General features: G+C 40.1%; 1 protein-coding gene across 15 annotated transcripts in view; it reads left to right on the plus strand.

Moving 5' to 3' along the window:
* Window positions 1-1,788: 1,788 nt before the first annotated feature.
* Window positions 1,789-12,972, plus strand: part of PPFIBP2 (PPFIA binding protein 2) — a 90,926-nt gene continuing 79,742 nt past the window's right edge. For 6 of the 15 annotated variants that reach the window (XM_071762064.1, XM_071762069.1, XM_071762060.1 and 3 more), the window contains exon 1: window positions 6,935-7,213. The gene's annotated coding sequence lies outside the window, so the exon portion shown is untranslated. Of the gene's footprint in view, window positions 1,847-6,626; window positions 6,826-6,934; window positions 7,214-7,407; window positions 7,429-12,972 lie in introns of those variants that run through there. The other 9 variants (XM_071762071.1, XM_071762073.1, XM_071762076.1 and 6 more) reach the window with 6 other exon arrangements.

The following is a 12,972-nucleotide window of genomic DNA, read 5'->3' on the forward strand; positions in this document are numbered from 1 at the left end:
AGTCATTCCCCGACTTCTTAATACAACTTATATGATACATACTTTGAATAGAACTTATGAAGTTTGTACTGAAACAAATGTTTTGGTTTCCTAAAAAAATAAAGGATGTATGGTTTTTAATTTAAAATCTATTGGCAATGGTCATATACTTGTTTATGTTTTAACATGTACAAGTGCACATACATAAATGGGGAAGAAAAAAGGGCATACAAATTTAAAAAAAAAAAAAAATCATACATGCCTTCATAGTTTTCTAGGTGATTTCAGAACCATAAAACCATATATCCTAAGCTTATTTCTTAAGCTGAAACAAAGCACCTCCTTTTTCCTTGAAGAGTAGAAGGAATCTAATTTTTTTTTTTATTAAAACATTTGTGTTCTCCCTGCCAACAACCATCCAGCTACTCCTGCAACATAAACCTCCATAGACTTATCAGAGCTGGCATAGCACTGAAATCTAGGTGGCACAATTAAGCTGCAATTTATTTTACTAGCTATGATTTTAGTGACCCTCTCTACTGGAGCTGTAAGGCAAGGAACATGCTATTTGCTGTCCTTCCAGCTAATGCAAGCTTTTTGGTGAAAAAATTATATTAACATTCGCTGTTATTATATTTGACTGATATTACTCACAACATCAAATTAACTTCTATACTGCAAGTGTTCCTATTCATAAAAGTCACATTTTAGTTTGAAAACTAAAAGTATATCAGCAGCCTTTTTTTCTGGTTACTTCTATAATCTAATGAGCGTATGGGGACCAGTATGTGGGCAGTGGTCTAGAAGTTAGGTTTACAGCTCAAAGCCAGGGTGGGGATAGGAGACACATTAGCCCAAAGAAAAAAATCTAAGAGTGAAGAATTACTGCAACAGGTCTTAAGTGTTAGATCAAGTTTCAGAAAACCACCCAAGTTTATCTCTGAAAGCAGAGAGGAGAACAAAGGGAACAGTCAACAAGGAAATGGTTAGAAGTCAGACTACAGAAAGAGTCAAGAAGGGCTCTTTGACAGGAAACCTGTATTGTGTAAAAGCAGGCTCCACACCCCCAAAGAATCTGTAAATCTAGGAGCTCCTGTTGAATTTGTCATTTGTGGTCAATTACTCATAATTTCCAAGCTATGCATGCTATGGTACACACATAGGTTATCAGCCACTGTATCCAAGACATTTGTTAGATGTAAGGACTTGCTATTTTTTTCTGTTATTGGCTTGGTTTTGGCAGGTTGGGTCGTGGGATTTTTTGCAGTAGATCTTAGTGACTGCTTGCAGGGTGACCCTTAAGATAATTTCAAGATGTGTATCAGCAAAGACTCAGTTATATTTAACCAATATGTTGCCCACTCTTCTTTAATCTCCACAGAAGGTATCATTCATCCTCCATTAAGTCACATGTTAGTAAAAGTCAGAAAATGACAGAAGAAAGCTGATGAGTAACTAAATCAACAGCTCAGGCATGTGACCAAATTACTGCATATCAGCTGAGTCACAATAACTGACCTTGCCTGTTCTTGCTAATGTAGAGGTTAGATGAAAGTGGCTTAAGATAATCTCTGCTGCTTGAGAGTTGCAACGAGTCACACACCACGGCTCATTTCTGCAGCTAAGCAAAGAGTACTTTGTTATATCACACTAACTGAGTCATAATACCAAACAACATCGACTGGCACTGCCTAAGGTCTGCCTCTAAAAGAAAGGCAAAGGCATCTCTCTTGTTACATCTGTATGTATGATTATGAGAAAAAGAACACTGTGAAAACAACCTAAACAATCAAAGCTGAGCAATTGAGAGCATAGTCTGGGAAACAGAGGGGACAGAGACCCTTGTGTCCTGGCTCAACACTTGCAGGTAGGACAAATTTGGAATTTTTTTGCTGTTATGGTGTCTCGTGTTTGAAGGCACAGGATTTGTGCATGTTTTTTAAAACAGAAAGATCTTACAGGAAAAAAAAAAACAACATTTTACTTGAATCAAATCTAAACACTGGCTAGGAGCTCTCACCAAAAGATTAGATAACAATGGATATATTTTGAGCCAAGAAACAGCTTAATAATGTCTTAATGTATTTCATCATACTTTCTAGCATATGTTTTCCACCATTTCTTAATGCAACAAATTTAGACAAATGCCAAATCCTCAAACGTGATGAGTTCAGTTTGACTGAAACAAATCTCATGATTCAAAATTGCCTCAGTACAGGATATGGAATAACAGTTTATACAGCACTGTATTTTTGATAAATAAGCATGTAGTAAGCTACAGTATAAGCTCTGTTTTCTAAGCTGCAATAAGAAGGCCATTGGAGGAAGGTTAGAGCAAATACAGGTGTGGATGTTTTAAACTGTGCATGCCTGAAAAGACTGCACCTGCCCTCTATCAGGCTAGGACAAGCTTGCCAACCCCCAAAATTAGAAAATGCCTCAATATATTGAGCTAGTATTTACCTGGAAGCCACAAGCATACATTCCTAAAACTCTCAAGATCACTCGTGCTTGATTTAGAAAATGAACATTAGATGGAGCTATGTCCTAGCTCAATTTAGACAGTTAGAGCTGTCTCAGATATAAATCCATTTAGTTACATGCAAGTGGCCAGATCAATGGCTCATTTAAATGTCTTTTAAAAAGCTGAACAAAAGTGCATAAAAATGGACATATTTATGTCCATAAAAACTTCTGGAATTTAAACAGAAGACTAGAAAGAAACAAGTATAGTACTCTCTATATATTAAGGAATTCTTTTTAAAAGTGTATTTCATCTGTCCTAGTAAGAGATATCTGAAAAGATTTGTGAGTACTGCTACAGAAAAGTTATGTTCTAAATGGTGAGTGAGAAAAAAATAGAAAGTTCTGTTTTAGTATGAAGTAGCTGTAGCTGTCCTGTAGTAGTCTAAGAAAATTTCAAGAGTAATTGTATGTAGAGACATATGTTTACTTAAACTCTCTTTGCAAACATTTCACATTAACTCCACCAAATAATGACGGGAGAAAACCATGTCTCATCCATCAGAAAAGAGCACGCCACATATGGTAAGAATAAAATGTTTCAAAAGGTTGTCCATCACCCCAGACATGGTGGCACTGCTGGCTACAAATCTCTCTTAAATATAAGACAGGCTACACTTTCTAATTAGACATGATGGATTAGCTGTATGGAGGCAATGGGGAAGGATTCTCCAGTTCATTACTTCCCATCTGCAGCTGATTTAGACAAATTTGCATGAAAAGAAATCTCCTGGTATTAAAATTGAACATTTTTTCACAATCAAGCGATTGCACAGTACTTGCAACTTTCACATTCCTGCATCACAATGATCAGTCATTGTTTTAATGCTGGTGTTTCATAGCCTGTAGAGACTATTAATATGAGTACTTTAAAATAACACTGTGGCTAACCTTTCCTGTAGACTTCTTGGAATAAAGTGTTTATAAAAAAAGGACATAAGGCCATAGGTACTGCTTGTGAAAAATCTTAAGTAAGTTGATAATAAAAAAAAATCAGAATGTTTGGGACTGAATTTAGACTATCTTATTTGCAGCTAATGTACTCTCCTTTATAAGCAGTAGAATTAAAGCTTTATGAGAACTTTTCAGCCAGCAAAATAGCAGTTTGGAAAATACTGCAAACAGATATCAAAACATGACTGATTTTTCCTACCTTACGCTTGTGATCTTCTATTCAGGAAGCACTGCCATTTAAGTGTCTGTTTTGGTCTTTGGGCTATGAATGAACCATTTTGCCATTTTTCTGCACAATCCAGTAACAGACCAAGCAGTGCACCATGAAAGAACCACGGACATGCATAAGCCCAAGCACCATTCAGGCATACTTGCAGGATCAGGAACATGGCCTGAACTCAAATACAGGACCTCTAAGCATTGTCAGCATGACCCTTGTGACTGTGACATTGAGGAACAGAAACCTAGACAGCTCTGCTCAATATTTTCTACAAAATAAAAAATATACCCTGATCATTAACTCTAGATGAGATAAATCATTAGAGAGCAAAATCTGGGATCTTACAGACAAATTTCGCCTGATTTTCAAGATGGAAAAAATTAAGATGGTTGGTAAAGCAGTGTCCAGCAAGGTTCTCTTTTGGGGTTCCTAACTTGTTTTTTTCATGGGTCTTTTTTCAGAGGGATGGTTCTGCTCTCCCTGAATAAGCTTCATTGTTACATGCGAGTCAAAGACTTGACACAATACCAGCTTTGTGACAGTAGTATGTCTGCACTACTGCAGAAAAGAAACAAACCACTCTTACTGAAGGGCTGACTTCTGGAATGGTAATTAGCCAAGAAGCCAGGACAGCTGAAGGAGTGCTTCTGAAACCTGCTACATGGAGAAACATACAGAATTCATTCACTTCAGTTAAAATTATATTAGATAGGATCAACAAGGTAAAGGTAGCCCAAAGTTAGGGTTCTCTCTGCTTTCTGGTGGTACAGTAATATTATCTAATAATACAGAAACAGAACAGTAAGATGATTACGTATGAATCCTGCAGCAGTAGCAGGACAGTGGCTTGTGCTCCAGGTTTAGCTTGTGCTGCTCAGCCTCCCTCTGCTTCTCCCTGTGCTTCCCAAGGGAGTGGCAGTAATTGTGCAGCCTGCTTTTCCCAGGTCCTTTCACTTCACAGCACTGGGCAAGGCCATGCTCGCCTTCCCATGCACTACTAGCTGACACTGCTTTTCCCAAAAAAACACTGGAGTACAGCATGTACCAGCAGGGACTTGACCATCCCAGGTCAGGTATAAACAAGAAAGGAGGTAACAGCCCTAATATAGTCATAAAGTAATAAATGAGGTCCTGGATGCTGCTTCCATCATGTCGAAAGTCACCCAGACATGTCCTAGATCACTAGTGAGGCTACATGGGGAATTGGAGGAGAAACCAGGCTTGTGTTGAAAAGAACTCCCAGCTTTGACCAGCCCATTCTAAATTCTGCTGACCCTTTCCCAAATGGATTAATGATACTGCAACAAGCAGTGCTATAGTAGTTCTCTTTGGTATCAGGATTACGAAAGATGCAAATGTGATACGATTATGATTATGACCACTCCTCTATGTGACCTATTTAAGATGACTATGTCAAAGCTGAGAGGAAAGGCAAGAAAAATTCAAAAGCAAGCCAAATTACTACACAGCCTGTAGATTCTTGCCAGTTTTAATTATTCTTTAGCATGTTCAGAGATGTTTCAAAGGCGTTCTCTTTCACATCCCATTTTCTCCCTCTCCCACCTTAGGCATGTTTGCTCTCTAAGTGAGATCCAATTTTTTGTCTGGAAAATCTGGTATGTGATTCATGTTCTTGGTCTAATGCATAAGCTTAAAAGAAAACAGAAATCAGATACAACTCTTTGCAAGGTCAGAGAGTGCATCAGTTGGTAACAGGGAACAAAATGTTACAGTGTTTCAAATGCAGTACAAGCTTACATTAGGGAAAAGGAAGTGCTAAAATTGAGGACAATTATTGCAAGTAATAGAGTTATATTAAAGAAACGTGCATGTTAAACATGCTTAACCTATTTAGATGGAAGTCAACATCATCGAAGAGTGAAGACAGCAAACTGTTGATAGAAATACAACCCCTTCACAAACGGTGAAAATTGCATGTTAATTATATAATTATAAACGTCGGTGTTCCAAGTACTCGAAACTCTTTATCTCACTTTCTGCTAAATGTTTGCTGTTGTTTAGCCAGCTCCCTAGAAAACTGACATTACAACAAGGACTCAGCTCAGGCATGCTGTGAAAGAGCTGTGTCAGAATCACACATCTGGGATGACTTGTTTGGGTAAAAACAAAACAGAATCCCTTATCAGATTTTGGAACAGCAGGGCACTCAAAGTGACCACTAAACTCCCAATAACCAAAAACTTGCAGCACTTTTCATTTTTCTTTTACAGAGGGAAGAAAACCAATACCTTTTAAGTGTCTTTGTTTTCTGCTTTCTGCCTTAGAGACTTACTATAGTAGAGATTGTCGCAATCATAAATAGAGCATCAGAAAATGTTTTTAAAACACGAGTCAACAGAGACATGACATAGAATATACCAATAGAAACGGTGTATGCTATTATTTTACAGAATTAAAAAAACTAAGAAGTGCTTACAGCCAAATCCTCCTCAGCTCCAGCCGGGCAGATGTAGCTGCAGGAACAGAGGTACTGTGAGACAGGGGAGGTCATGAGGCACGAGTCAGGAGCCCAACAGGAACTTTTTCAAACGGGATTTGTCTCTAATGTCTATCCTGTCACAGACCCGGCCACGGTCCGCAGCCAGGAGCCTTGGCACAGAAGTAATTTCACACGGGGACAAGGGGGTTTGTGGTGGGCGTCAGGCACTCTTATGCGCCCATAGGTGCACACACCTGCACTGAGGCTCTGCCGCGCGGGCCTTGGCGGGGTTGTGAGGGAAAGGAGCTGTGAGGGAAAGGAGCTGTGAGGGAAAGGAGCGTGCCCCACGCCTGGGCCCCGCGAGCAGCTCTTTCGTGCTGTCCAGCCCTAACGTGAGTGTCCCGAAGCGGCCCCGGAGCGGATCCGGATCCTGGCCGTGCCGCGGGGTCGAGCTAACGGACACTCCGCACCTGACGGCGCCGGGGGGGGCGGGCGGGAGCCCCGCCGCTCGCTGTCACGTGGGGGTAAGAGCCGCCGCCGGTCCCGGCTCTGCAGCCAATGGCGCGGGGGCCGAGCGCACCGCGTCCCTCAGACGCCTGAGGCGAGCGGGGGGCACGAGCCGGCCGCCGTGTGTCGCACCTGGAGGGGAGGACGCCGAGGGAGCCCGGAGGGAGCCGCCGCCTCAGTCGCCTCAGCCGCCTCAGCGCAGGTGGGTGGCCCCCGCGGGCGGTGCGAGCCGGGGGTGGGCTGCGTGGGAGGGTGCTCGGCGGTAGGGATTTGCCTCAGCGGGGAGGAGGCTTTGCGCCGCTTTTGGGGCTTTTGGGGTGTCCCGCGGGCTCGGCGCTGAGGCGGGGGAGCGCTGGGCTGAGCCGTCCCGGAGCGCCGCGGCGGTGCAGTCCGAGGGCACCGTCGGGCAAGAGCTCAGCGGGCACGCAGGGGGACCGGAGGGTTCTGGGGCGCCTCGGCCGTGTTTTAAAGGGGGATCCTTGGCTAACCCTGCCTGCAAACGCTATTTCTTCTTTTTAAACGCTTTGCTCTCGCTGTGGGAGTTGAGGACTCCATACTGTGGAGAAGACATTTAAATAGACGCGGCTCCTGTAAGTTAAATATTTATTCTCCCAGTGAGCAAAGCTTTGAAAGTTGAGTTCAGCTAGAAGTTCAGTAAATAAACCGGTTTATTGACCTAGAGAAGTCGATTCAGAAACTCTGCTGTCAGTAAGGACATTCAGCTGCAGCCAAGTTCGCTGAGGTGCAAGTGGGGTGTGCCCCTCAACCCCCCCCGTCTGCAGTTGAAAATTAATTCAGAAAAGAGGTATGTGGGGGAAGTAAGAGACTTAAAAGGATGTTTTGAAAAGCACAGATGGAAGTGTTTTACTTATTTCAATTAATAACTGACATCAGAAGATGAAAGTGGCTATTATGGGCTGTTTTACCAGTACAGAGATAAGAGAGGTAAGAGTATGAGGAGATGTCAAGTGATCTCCAGTTTCATCATTCAGCACTCATGTTATCGTGCTGCTATGATAAAAATACCTCTCTCCCTTAACATTTAAAAGAAAGATAAAGAATTACACTCCTTCATGTATGATCATTTGTTCAGTTTTGCTTGGAGAAAAATAAAATGAGTATTTGGTAGGTCAGTAATACCAGATCTGACTGTGTATAAATTAAGTGCAATATGTACTTTTGAATATTTGCATGTACAACACATTGTATTTCCATAGTCATAGAGGTCTTCTACAGATTAAGATTTTAATTACAGAGGTTTGACGGTGGGGGGGGGGGGGAAGAACAGTGAGAAGCAATTTTCTGTATATTTTTTAAACAGGAATATGTGAACAGGTGCATGAAGGGCACCATTCTAAAGCTTGTATGGAAATGTGGAAGGAGTAGATGGGAGAAAAAAAGAAAGATGAATTTCAGCTTTCCAGTTTCCTTGATTTACTTTGCTCATGTTACTGACTTTGACTTGGCCTGCTGTATGAATTTAGCTAAAACCATGAAATATGTATTCTTTTTTGTGTCTTCCTAATGGAGAAATGCTTGGAGTAGAACTCAGCATGCCAGAAGAGTGAAAGGACAAATTTGGACAAGCTTAATTGAACACAGATTGGTTTTAATTTACACAGTTTTACCCTCTATTTATTGATAGTTCCCATTGGAGATAAAGGCCTCTTGACCCTAAAGGAAACCCAGTGTAAGTTAGAGCAGAGGGGCAACTCAAAAGAACAGTAGGTTTGTCTTCAGGACAAGTATAGCTTGGCATCAGAATATGAGGAAAAATAATATGTGCAAAACCAATACAATTCGTAATATATAAAATAATTTCAAGATCCTAGTAATAAGATTTAAGCTGAGGGGTAGCTCAAGACTAATATTTCCACTGACTGTTGATGTTTAAATCTGTTGTAGACACACATGATATGCCTGTAAATGCCTTGAACTAAAGTTAGCATCACTTTTGAATGTCTAAATGCTTTATTTACCTAAGCCAGGAAATAATCAAGTGTCTTGGCAAACTGTAGAGCAGTTTATCTGTCATTCATCTGTAACTCTGCCCTATGAAAAGTGCCAAATTAAAGGGAGGGGGCAGAAACTGATTCATCTGTGTGGCTGAAGCATGGTAGGAATGGGACTGGGAGCACTGTTCCCTGGTTCCATGGTCCCTTGCTGCTTTCATCTCCTGTCCCAGGAAGTTAGGGAATTAGAGGAATAGTGGCAGAGGGCATTGCTGCTATCCTCTTCATTTCACTCCATCAACCTCATTCATATGAGGACTATGCTATAAGCAAGGAGGACAGGAAGGAAGTGGGAAGGGAATGCAAGGTGAGATAATAAACACTATCCTCCCCTCACTCTTACTGTATGTGATCTCACTTTATCTTTGTTAACGTGATACCAGCAGTGTGGAAAAGAGATTGGGCTGTGTGTGTGTATAAACACGTGTGTGCCTACACATCGGTGTAGCCATAACTTTGATAAGTGCTTTCTGGGTTCTTGAATCAGTTCTCCCTGATTCCCCTGTTGTGTTTCTGTTGCACTTGGTCTCTGTTGCTCGAGACTGCGCAGGCTCTAAGGCAGCATAATGGGATTTACTGCGGTGGAGTGTGTTTAAATGGAAGATGGGAACAGGTGGAAAAGAGTAAGTGAAGACCTTAAGAATCACCTTCCACAAACACTTTGATTGGGTCAGAAAAGGCAGAGGGAGAATGTGCTATGAGTGCAAGACTTGAAAATACAAAAGAACTCAGCTTTTTTTCCCCAAGTGCAGCTCTGCTTCTAGCCCTCATTTAATAACTTGTTTCCTTTTTGCCTCTTCCCAGCCTCTCTCTCTCTTCAAAACTCTCACAAAAATCTATAAAGCACCTATCCCTAGACACCGCTTTCACTCTAATTAGACTACTCAGAGACAGACCAGGTACTTAGTTCACTTTCCCCACAGCTAGGGATTTGTTTGAGCCTTTCAGCTCAGACAAATGAGAGCCTTGATCAGGTGAGATTAGCAAAGGACAGTGCTCATACAGGTAATTCAGATTGTCCAGGGAGCCCTGCTAGCTAGCCAAAAATGCACCTTTTCCTCTCCCCCTCAGAAGATATTTTCAGGAACAGCATGAAACCATCTTCTTTTCCATAGTGTGATTCTGAGGATGTAGTGTTTATTGAAGTAGAGAAATCAAGTATAAGGAAATGTTTTGTGATAATATCACAGTAATCATCTATGTAGATGCAAACGTATTATTATTCAAGGTACTGTACCAAGAAAAGCTTTTCTGCATTTTCCAGAAATACCCAGTAGTGTAGATATAGTAATGCAACAGCAGATGACTTTGTTCAGGGCAGTAGATTATAACCTTCAGGAACTCACTTTTCTGCAGTGAAGTTGCATCATGTAAATCTTTGGAGATGTTTAGCATCTCACTTTGCCATCTCATCCTTAGAGTCCAGTGAATGCAACTTTTTAGCTTATAGTCTTGAAATTCTCATAAGCTACTGAAGTTTAGCCAGCAATGACTGCCCTTGAGGCACGCTTCATCAGTTACCAGAGTTCTGTAGATGTGTATGAAATCATTTCACTTCAGTAACTTAATCCCTCTAATATTGGAAAGTTTAAGCTGAGAACCATTTTAAATTCTCTTGATTTTTTTGACAGTTTGCTCTTTTCTATTCTGTGCTATCAACTCACCTGCTATTCTAAAGAGATGAAGAAACTGATACACCCATCTTTGGACAATCTGAGGTGACAACATCTTTAACTGTGGCATCTTCAATTTCTTCCTGCCACCCCTTTCCAGAATTTTGTAGTTCTTCTTATTTTAAATAGATGCACGTTAAGCAAAATAAAGGTATTTTTTTGTAGCTAGATGCCTCTGCCTCTGTCTTAGCACACTGGTTTTATTTCAAGTCTCTTGTGACCTTTTAACATTGCAGTTACCTCCTCTATTTCCCTGCATCTTCATGTGTTTAATTAGCTATAAAACCAATAGCACTTTGCTCTTATTTGGCAATTCACTGATGCAGAGATCAAAGAAGTAAAATTACAAAGATAATTCCTTTCTGAAAAACATAAAAAATTAATCCTAATGGCACTGTTGCCAGGCTAGGTCAATTTGAGAATTTTATGTTTATATTGTGCATCTGCCAAGTTACAATGAAGTGGCTTAAAGAACTGTAAGCATGACCTGGATTTTAAACTCCAATTTGATAACCTGTAAAGCAAGATTGTTAAGAATATTGTGTAGCTTACTAGTATTTCTGAAAGACCTGTAACCGAGAGCTACTCAGGGGAAGGAGCTCTATATTTTCATACTGATCAAGGAGGAAAATTTGGTATCTTCACATGTATAGGACAGGACATTACTTCTCTGCTAAGATGATCAGCAAACTAAATGGGGAGGGGAGACACTAGGTTTTTTCTCAACTCTATGTATCTCATTTACAAAATATATTCTTATATTTATTTTATGGCTACGTAAAAATGATCATCTGTTCAGCTGAATCTTCCAGGTAAAATCTGACTTAATTGAAGATAAAAGTTGAGAATTGAATACTGGGAAAAATAGAGCACTTTGTGGTTTAGAGAGGAGAAAATATAAGAAACCTAATGGTGACCAGGTAGTATTGCAATCAAAATGCCTGGAATAGTAAATGATCTGACTTTCAAAAGGTTACAATGACAGAGCATGAACTGCTGATTATATGAGAAGCCTTCTGTGTATCATGCAAGGACATGGTGTTTGATGATGGTTTCCTTAAGCAGATGTGTATTTGGAGAAAACAAGTCAGCAGGCCTAATTCTTCTTGAATTTGTCTGGAAGGGTGAAATACTAACACTCAAAGTCCAGAGACATTGGATGGAAGAAAAGGGTACAAAGCGTGGCTCTATTACAAGTGCTGCTTATCAAATGTTGACTGCAACTCTTGTTTTGATTAGAGCACCACTGGAACGTTTATGAATATTCATAGAGAATGATTCACTTGTTGGCTGTGTCTTCATGCTCTTGAAGATCAACAGATTGTAGGCCAGTTCAAGTAATTAGTAAAGATAAATCAAAGCTGCTGAATTCTAATATGCACTTCAAGCACTGCCAGTATGGGAACTGCTTTTTTACTTTATCCTCTTCTGAAAACAAGTCTGGTTGGTCTCCATGTTCAGAGGTGACTTAGCTAGAGATGCCTTCTTGTTTCTGTCTGTAATTCTCATACAAAGAAATAAATTTGTTTCCAGTTTATACTATTTTCAGCCCAACCTTTATGTAGAAGTCTTAGTTTCACAGAGGAAAATATTTGCCAAGTCTCTCTTGAATATCGTGAATCACATTCTTATTCTGCTACAATACAGTGCAGATGGTAGCATCTGCTCTAATGAAGCCTAATCAGAACATTTTATTCTAATGACATTGCAGTAAGATTTATGAATGTGTTTCTGTGATTACTGCATGTAATTCAGTCAGCTCCTAAACAGAAGTATTCTGATGTTTCACTCCAGAGGAAAAAAATTCTCAAGCAAAGATCTTGGTGAGATAAATCCAGTGTTTTAAATAGATAGGAACCTATTTTAACTGGTTTGAAACCGGAACTTACTTAGATCACAACTGAACTAAAATAATCAGGTTGGATTTGGTTATTTTTCACTTAATACAAGAACAAATAATGCTATTTTGGTTTTAAGATTTGGAAAGTCAGAATCTACAACATTTCCCTTTACACTGTATAACAAAGAAAAAATATCTAAACCAATTTAAATTATGAAGTGCATTTTTAAGTTTCATGAACAATGTTTAAAACAACACTGGAGGAATGAAGGGCTTTCTACAGTTGACAGAACTGCTGTAGAGAGGAGCTGAAGAAACCTGGCTTTGCACATGCCATTCTGACCACGTCAGCTTTTATTTGTAAGGATGAGACTTTGTACAAACATGAGTCAGGAAATTCGGTTATGGTACCAATAGCAACTGTAACTTAATATCCATGAGTCCTGTGGAGGAGTTAGTACAAGGCGATTTGTGTTCCTAAAGCATCATCAAGTATCGGTCAAATAATGTAGGATATTTTGAAAGGTGCTTTCTTTTTTCCTTCCCCCTTTCTTCTCCCAGAATTGAAATTAAGAATCTTATTAGCTAACTTAATGTTTTTACTTCATAATGCAGTAAATATAACTACATTCAGTTCCCTTTATATTTTAAATCAAATTATTTAGTATAATATGTTGAAAGCAGCATAGTTCTTGCTGCTTGTCACTCCAACTTTTAGCAACAGCACACAAACACGATTTTTACACTGCCATGGTAACACTCAGCTGCCTGCCAGGTTACTTTACCTTATTTAGTTAATGAGCTCAGTCAGCTCACTGTCACCA

Source organism: Heliangelus exortis, chromosome 18, assembly GCF_036169615.1.
Source record: "Heliangelus exortis chromosome 18, bHelExo1.hap1, whole genome shotgun sequence".
Taxonomy (NCBI): Eukaryota; Metazoa; Chordata; class Aves; order Apodiformes; family Trochilidae; genus Heliangelus; species Heliangelus exortis.